General features: G+C 44.2%; 1 long non-coding RNA gene across 1 annotated transcript; it reads right to left on the reverse strand.

Annotated features, from left to right (window-relative positions):
* Positions 1 to 1002: 1002 nt before the first annotated feature.
* On the reverse strand, positions 1003 to 1527 carry LOC144244801 (uncharacterized). Its single transcript, XR_013339075.1, has 2 exons — positions 1327 to 1527; positions 1003 to 1132 (listed from the first exon to the last, which is right to left on the reverse strand). It is a non-coding gene; the product is annotated as an uncharacterized LOC144244801 (long non-coding RNA).
* Between the last annotated feature and the right edge of the window lie 7649 nt (positions 1528 to 9176).

Here is a 9176-nt window from a genome sequence, read left to right on the forward strand (position 1 = left end):
CATGCTACCTCTGGGTCAACAAGGCACTTTTTTTTTTTTTTTTTTGCTAACTAGTTCCGGGCAACTTCACCCTGCTGTGGCAGTCTTTGGTCCTGTTTACCTGTTTACCTATTCTCCCAGGCAAGGCGGAGGCTTTCCTCCTGTGCAAGCAGCTTCCTGCTCTATCCTGCTCTATGATTTGTTCCACCCTGAGGGTGCTTTTGCCCTGTGGCCGCTTTCTGCTCTAAGTCTTGTTAACCCATTGGTGCAAGCTCAGGGAATTCCTAAACTTATTCCTCCACACTCCACAACAACAAATTTAGTTTTAAGCCATTATAATCTCTTTATCCTAACCAGTCATCCCATGTCCATTCTTGTTCTTCTCAAATTCATTCCCTAAGCTTGAAAGAGTTGTCTTTTAATAATGCAAACCTATGCCTGTTGGTCTTGAAATCCTTCAAGGACTTCCCCCAAACTCTTGGAATGACAACCATCGTCACAAGGTTGGCCTCCGAGGCCCTGCCTACTCTGTTTGCTGTCCGCCTCTCTGCCTGTCCCATCTCATCACTGACCTTCCACCAGTTACTCACATGTGTGCTTTTACCTACATGGCATATGCTGCTTCCTCTGCCCAGAATGTTCCTCTCTGCCTTTTCCCCCAGTGGCTGCAGCTCAGCATCCAGGGCATGTTCTAAGGTTACCTCCTCTGCTTCAAGTCCCATTTGTCCAAGTCCCCTTTGTCCAAGTTCCCAGGTGACAGGTTTTCAAAGTGTTCACTTTTTTTTTTTTTAATATTTTTATTTCTAGGAGAGAGAGACACAGCGTGAGCAGGGAAGGGTCAGAGAGAGAGGGAGATACAGACTCTGAAATAAGGCTCCAGGCTCCAAGCTGGAAGTCAGCACAGAGCCCGATGCGGGGCTCGAACCCACGAACCGCGAGATCATGACCTAAGCGAAAGTCGGACGCTTAACTGACTAAGCCACCCAGGCGCCCCATAAGTGTTCTTCACTTCTTAACACTTACCGTTAATAATTTGTGCAATTATTTATCTATTTACTCTTCCTGCTAGACGGAAAGTTCCACGTCTGTGAAGTCTGTTCTGTTTAGTCATAGATGACATTTGTCTTTCCTTGTGGGGACCCTGCACCTGAACCTGTATGTAGGAACAATCAACCACTTTATGAATCTCAACGGAAGAAGGCAGGAGCGCAAAAGACCACCCACAGCTCCACTCGCTCACTTTCCCAGCCCCTCCTGTGGGTAGGACACAAACAATCCCCCAGTTGGCATATTCTTAGGGGATTTTGGCTCAGGAACTGATGACGTGGGAAGAAAGAGGACACTCACTTCTCTCCTTCAGATGGAAGCAGTGGTGTGGTGGATCCTGGGGCAGCAGCAGATTCCATGAAGGCAGCAGCAGTGGCTACCAAATGACATCATGGGAATAGAACTTAAACAAACTGCCCCTTGTGTCCAGCGGTTGCCATCAGTGGGGGTGGCTCTCCAGTCTTCTCAATGCTTCTGTCACTTGTAATCAACACCATGTGCAGCAGAGTGAGACTACACCCGAATCTACTAGTCAGAGCTGACTAATACAACAGCTATAAATCTAGTGTTCCAGAAGAGTCCCTGGCATGTCTCACGTACTCAATGAATGTTTGCTGGTTTTAAAGAATGCATGGAACAGAAGGGTCATATGTGCCTCTGGGGACTGAGGATCCCTTATTCTTAAACAGAATAGTTTTTTTTAATGTTTATTTATTTTTGACAGAGAGACAGAGCATCAGTGGGGGAGGGGGAGAGAGAGAGACATAGAAGCTGAAGCAGGCTCCAGGCTCTGAGCTGTTAGCATAGAGCAAGATGTGGGGCTTGAATTCACGAGCCACGAGATCATGACCTGAGACGAAGTCAGATTTTAACCAACTGAGCCACCCAAATGCCCCCAGAATAATTTTTTTAAGTCCTGTCCTTAGAGGTTTATATATATATATTTAAATTTATTTATTTAGAGACAGAGAGAGTGAGAAAGCACGCAAGCAAGGCAGGGGCAGAGAGAGAGAGACACCCACAAGCAGGCACAGAGCCTTCCATGGGGCTTGACCTCATGAACCATGAGATCATGACCTGAGCTGAAACCAGAGTTGGATGCTTAACCGACTGAGCCAGCCAGGGACCCTGAAACAGATTAATTTTTAAAACCCCCATCCTCCTTACATTTAAATGGCAAAAATCACAAATATTAAACCAGCTTGGAAAACACTGTATTGGTTGATTATCGACAATTACTTAATGACTGCCCCCACTGCATTACCATATGAGTTCTTTGCCCATGGGTAAAAGGTGACATCCACCAAGGAACAGAGTTGGCCCAGCAGCCAGGGAGCGTGCATGATGGAGGGACAGTTCACTTGGGAGGTTAAGTGGCACCTAGCTGTAGACCAAAACCCACAGGGATTCAGGAACTATTCTCTAAGAAAGAATGCAGAGCAGAGACCTGGTTCACTCGCTGAACCTAGATTTTCTCTTCTGTAACACCGAGAGCAACTACCTCAACTGGATTGTTGTGAGGTTTAAATGAAAGGATGTTAAGATCTCTGAAGTCCACGCCTGGCACTTAGCACTCCCGTGATATTTCCTTCCTCCTCCTCCTTCTCTCTCCCTTGCTCCTTGTTCCTCACCGCAAAGAGCGATCTGGTTTAGTAAATCACATGGCACGCGTGGCAGCGTTTAAGAAACCGGTGACACTGATGGGTTGTCATGTTCTTCTCACCTAGAACACCATCCCCCAAAACACAGCTTCTTTGGCAGGAACATGAGAGCATTTATAAAAGCACAGACGTTATGAAAATGAGCTTTCAGAAATGGTTAAGATGTGTACGGCTTTCCTTTTTCAGATTTGTCCATGCTGCTGAATGTAGTGATGCCCAGATGGATGGTTTGAAGCTCAGAATCCACCTCTACACAACGGTCACTAGTGTCACCACAAATCGACAAAGCATGCCATGCTGACGGCACTGCCCAATACTCGATCCCCTTCTGTGCTTTCCCATGTCTACTGGTAGAACCGTTGACAAGCATTTCCAAGTATATTAATTTCTGCAGAACTCTATAATGTTTTGGTTAGAAGCTGCGATTTTTCAGGATATAAATTCATACTTCAGAATCATTTTGAGAAAACTAAGACACCCCAGATGCTTGATCTAAAAAGAGACTGGGACCCTGGGAAGTGCTTTTGCTTGGAATCGGCATCCTGTCTCTGTCATTTATTAATGGTGGGATACAGGCTAATCACTTAACACCTCTGACCCCTGGTTCCTTTAGCAATAAAATCACCTGCAGGATTCTACTGACCATCAGCCACCACAATGCTCGGCAAAACAATAAACAAAAATTTAAAAAATCCTCAACACGGGAGTATTTCTCACAGGCAGTGGAGATAACTTGTAGGAAACCTGCCCCACCTTTCTCTGTAGGCTGAATTTTAGTCCAAACACCTCCAATGTCCAGCCATGTCCTTTCAAGCCATCTAATCCAATTCCACCCCATAAACAAAGTTACATGGCAAAAATGAGTTGGTCAATTCCATGTTTAACGTCATGCAAGCCCTGCAGTGCCCCAATCCCATTAGTAAAACAAATGGCCACACAGAGCTGCTTTTGTATGTGGCAATTCTAATTCAAAACACACAGGATATGGAGCTAGGGTGAAGGAAGATTCTGGATTTTACCAGAATCTTGAGGAATCAATCAGTATGATTTGTGTCACTTCGGGAAATTTCAGGTTTCCAGGAGCTCTATTCTTTTCCTTAAGTGTTTCTTTTTTTTTTTAATGGTTTATTTTTGAGTGGGGGGGTGGCTAGAGAGGAGTAGAGGAAGAGAGAGAGAGAAAGAATCCCAAGCAGACTCCATACTCAGCTCAATGCAGGGCTCAATCCCACAACCCACAATCGTGAGATCGTGGCCTGAGCCAAAATCAGGAGTCAGATGCTCAACCTGCTGAGCCACCCAGGTGGCCCCACTCCTTCAGTGTTTAAGCATTTTCTTATTCTGTCTCAAAAACGAAACCTCAAAACTCTGGTGCCATTCTATACAATTTAAGAGTTCAATCCTTCCTGATTCCTGGGGTTTTTCAAAATACACTATCTTGCTATTCAACTTCAGGTAAATTTAAAAAACTAGCCCTAGTTTGGCGCGCGTGCGTGTGTTTGGGTGTTGACAATAAAATTCCATAATGTTCAATGTTGTGAGCATGCTTCACACGACAAGCACCGTGTCAGTTCTGGGATGGTGGGAGACACACAGGATCCGGCGCTTGCAGAGAGGACCTCAGACTGTGAGGACAATAGACACGTGGAAAAGAATCATAATTCAGGGCAAATGGGGGTACATGCCAGATGTTCTGGGAGATTATGGGAGAGGCACCTAAGCCAGCTGGGTGTGGGCGGGTGTGTGATGTTGTCAAGGTTTCCCAGAGGAAGTGAACTGTGAGCCAAGCTCGGAGATGTGGAGGATGAGGGGTGGGGGAAGGCCCTGGCAGGGGACAAACGCATTTACAAAGGCCATGTGTTAGATGAGCATGAAGATAAGTTCCTAAGTGGGGGAGGGCATGAGGAGGGCAGGGAGGGGAGGATGGAGGAGAGCAGGGCCTGATGAGGAAGGGCCTGGCGGCAGCTTTAGGAACTTTATCCTCAGGACAATGGGGACGCATTTAATGGTTTCAAGGGACAGTGATCAGATCAGATTCGAATTTTAGAAGAGTTACTGTGGCTGCCGAGTGTACAGAGCCGTAGAGCCCAGCTTGGAAACTCTCACGGTGACCCACCGAAGGTGGCAGGGGCCGGGATGAAGGCAGCGGAAGGTAGGAGGCAGCAGATACAGCCGAGAGATTTTGAAGATGGAATGAACAGTCCTGCTTACTGCATGCATGGTAGTGGGGGGTGGGGGGGCCTGGCAAGTTTCTGCTTTGGGTACCTGAAGGGATACTTGTGCTATTCACAGACGGATGACACAAGAAGAGGGGAGCATGGGAGGAAGCAGGGAGGAGAGATGCGGAAGACTAGTTCGGGATATGCTAAGCGGGAAGTGGTCACGTGTAAAGGGTAGTTGGACAGAAGGGTCTGGAGCCCAGCACACGCCTGCCTCCATTATAAGGTGGGCACCACGCCCACATCCTGTGGGTCAGCGATGACCACGCTTCGTGTGCATCAGAATCGCTTTTGACGGTTTAAAAAACCGTCGTTTGTTTCCTTTGATCAAATATACCCATAATGTTTTAAGTCCTCATGCTGGGAGTGGGAAGTAGAAGGCGGGAGGTTGTTTAAAGAGAGTTTGAGGAAAATACATGGAGGCTGAGGAAATAAAGCTTTCAGTTTTCCTTTCTTGAGCATATCAAAAAATGATACCAACTGCAGAGGAGGCGTATCTTTTACTAAGTGGTAACCAAATAATTTAAATATGATTTGTAGTCCTTCCCTCACCCAAAGTTTCCAACCCCATTCCACTTGGGCAAACTTCAAATTTGCATTTCAAAGTCTAAGAATTGATCAGCAGCTTAACCACCCACTAGCACTTATTCAAAACTCCCTGAAACACACCGAAATGCTCTTTCCAGTTATTTATAAAACTTGTTATTATCTATTAGCTTTTGATGAGCTTGTCTTCTCAGCTGCAGAAATAAAACCTTTGTGAAAACTGTTCTCCCTTGATTTGAATTCATAAACTGGCTAATTTCATGACCTTTATATTTGTATTTCTACCATTCTGAAGATCTAATAAATGAAACAGAGGTCATGGCAATTTTTACAAACTGTTCTCCCTGCTCTAAATAAAGATCCCCTAAATTTTATAATTAGTCTACAAAAGTTGGTTAATACTTTGAACTTCGACCCCTCGTGGAGCAGAGGTACAATAAATCATCCCAGGGCTAAAACACATTGAAGTTAAAATGTCACGAATGGGGCTCACTACTTTATTGAAGATTAAACATTTGTGATTTGGAATCTTCATCACCTAAACCTAGAATTTATTGCTTTTTCCCTGAATTGTGGTTATCTTGCTCCACTTACCAAGGGGCCTAAAGGAGACATTTGGAATAAACACACACATTCTTGGTCCACTACCAAATATAAAGTATCATATCTAAGATTCCAGGTCTATACCTAATTCAGCCATTCTCAATCCTGCTTTTTGGACTGAACTGTAATTTACTAATAGCAATGACAGAATTAAAAGGTCCCAAGAGATCATTTAGTCCAATCTAACATGGTTGAAGCTCAAAAGCATCGACCAAGCTGAAGAGGGGGAGCCTAACCTGGGTGGACCCAACTGATGTTTTGGTTATACCGGAGAGTAACGGCAGGAGCAACAATATGGGTTCAAAGACCCCAGCTTTAGCTCTGGTCTCCTTTCAGGTCAGGAGACATTGATGGAGAGCAGCCCCATCCCCGCTCAGCATCTACACCATGCTTGTCTTCATGGAGAGAACAGAGTCTGTCAGATGTGAATTTCCTCAACTTGTCACTCTTTTGCTCCTACCAGACCTCTCCTGACCCTTTCTCACCTGCCTCTCCCCTTCCTATCATGCATATCCAGGTTTGTAAACTGTTAATAGTTCCAAAAGTCCTTCTCCCCCTTTCCAAGTTTATTTCCCTTCTGAGTCCTTAACGTATCCTGCTTAATTCCTTCCAGTCTTACTCCAGTATTTATCTGCACCCTTGTGTCTTTTAATATTTCCCTTTGTGCTCTTTCCTTAGCCTATAAACCTACTCCCATCTCTATATCTGACCTAAAGAGACAATCCTATCATCCTGTCTCCTCTTAGAAATCTTCCCCTCCTTTTCTACATCTCCAGACTTAACTGAGAGAAGCCAGCACTTTCTTACTTGCTAGTCCTTCACTGGTCCCATACAATCCTATCTGGTACTCTTTTGCTCCTACAGAAAATGGTCTTGGAAGGAATGGTAGTGATTCAACTGCCAAAATCAAAAGATTTCTCTTCAATTCACTTCCTTAACCACCGACTCTGACAGGACTGGCTACCTCCTCCCTTTTGGGGGCCTTCTCTTACCATACTATTTACATCAGTCACCTTTTTGAGCTTCTCTTCTGGCCAATTTCAGCTGTTAGGCTTCACTGCTTTCTCCTTTCCTCATGGTCAAGTCTTCAAGTAGTATGCTACACACACATAAGTGCATCTCAGGGTATTTCATTTCCATTCCAGACCTTTCTCCTGAGTTCTTGTGCTAGGTTAGGCTCCAACCAGGTTCAATGTGTTCAAAACTGAAGTCCTCTCTCTCCCCCTCCACTCCATTCCTCCTGCTGTCCTCCCTTTCCCAGTTAATGGCATCGATATTCAGAGCAAAACACGAAACCAAAAAATGGTAGGGGCAGGGGAGACACACATGCCTTCATCTCTAAATCTTCATACCATGGACTTCAAGTTTCTCTTAGATCTTCCTATGCATCCTGGGCCCCCATTCTCATCCCTGGGGTTAACCAGGGCAGGCCCTACTCCTTACCTAGAGAATCAGCTGATCTTCTGGCCTCTGGTACTTCTCTCCTCACTCTTTCATGACCATCCAAAACTTCAGTCCTCAGTCATGTCCCTGCATTTAAGCCTTCAAAGGTAGCCCACCAACTACACACAAGTTCAACTCTCAGAAGAGCATATAAATCTGTTTGGTTCAACGCTAAACTATATTTTGAATTCCCTCTCTTCCCATCCCGTTTTCTAGCCACAATGAACTTCCTGTTATTCCTAAAATCAATTCTTTTTTTTTAATTTTGGTTTTTATTTATTGTGCACAAGAGATGGGAAGTAAGGGAGGGGCAGAAAAAGAGGGAGAGAGAGAGAATTCCAAGCAGGCCCTGCACTGTCAATGCAGAGCCCGACATGCGGCTTCCTCTCATGAAACTGTGAGATCATGACTTGAGCCAAAGCCAAGAGTTGGGCGCTTAATCGACTGAGCCACCCAGGCGCCTCTAGAACAGATTTTCACACATCAGTTTCTGCCATTCCTTTATGGGCAAGCTCTTGATTCCCTTCTGCACCTGTTGACCACTTACTCATCTTTCAATACCTTCAATTTTTCAATCACCTCTTCTGTGAATAATACCCTGATGCTATCTGGTGGAACAAGAGTTCTGAATTGCTTTGGCCCCCTCCTACTTCTTACACACGTCTCTGAGAAAGAATGTCATCGCGTGGTGACGGTGTCCCTGAGAGGAGGGGACTCAGGAAGGCAGGAAGAGCATTCATCTCTGTGCACTTGGCACACTGCTGGGCACCCTGGTATTCAAGGAACTCACTGGTGGAAAACTTATGTGCGCACAGAAGGCCTCCTCTCTAAACTCCCACACAACACACGTGACATAAAACGATATGCTGACAGAAGAAGTTTTGTGAGAGCTTTAATGGCACAAAATGTTTATAGCTACAAGTTATACATGTACTGTAAACTGTATATAATGATACAAAGTGCTAACTAAATAGATGAAGAATGCATAATCACTTTGGCTCAGTTAATTCCAATAATTTCAACAACCGGTTCACTTAAAAATTCATCCCACTGGCTTAGTCTTCCATTTTTATTCTTTAGAAGAGTAAATACTTTTTGCTGCAAAGTAACCTGTTGCACTTTTTAATGTGCAAGTTTGTGCAGTTTTGCTCATGATTCCATCTACAAATAGTTTTAGCCAGTTTTCATCAGTCAAAAAAAATAAAGCCTGCCTTTTTGTCCCCAAATTGTAAAGAGGTGTAAAGCTTTTTAAACATTATTCTTAAAATGTCAACTGTTACTTGTTGAAGTCTCCTTTTGAATCACACAATCTGCTTCTGTTTGACACAAATCTGGGTAGGAGCATCAACACGTATTCCATAGCTTAGGGCTATCCATAAATACTGCATCTTACAATAAGTTCTACTGTGATCATGTATTCGTGTTTTAAGTAATAGTCCAAAATTTCACAGATATCTTAAGAAAAAAGGCAGAACTAAATGTATTTCCAATGTTGAAGAAAAATCATAAACATACCCAAGTTCAACCACACTACTGATAGAATTGCTACTGGGTTTCAAATGGGGACGATGTGTTGCCTATAAAAAAGTTGCTCTTATTTTTGTATACTTTTACTTTTCCCTCCCATGATACTGATTGTAGTACAAGTTGTGTATTACAGCAGTCCAACTCTTTATTTCTT

The sequence above is a fragment of the Crocuta crocuta genome, unplaced genomic scaffold (genome assembly GCF_008692635.1).
Source record: "Crocuta crocuta isolate KB4526 unplaced genomic scaffold, BGI_CrCroc_1.0 scaffold395, whole genome shotgun sequence".
In the NCBI taxonomy this organism is placed as follows: Eukaryota; Metazoa; Chordata; class Mammalia; order Carnivora; family Hyaenidae; genus Crocuta; species Crocuta crocuta.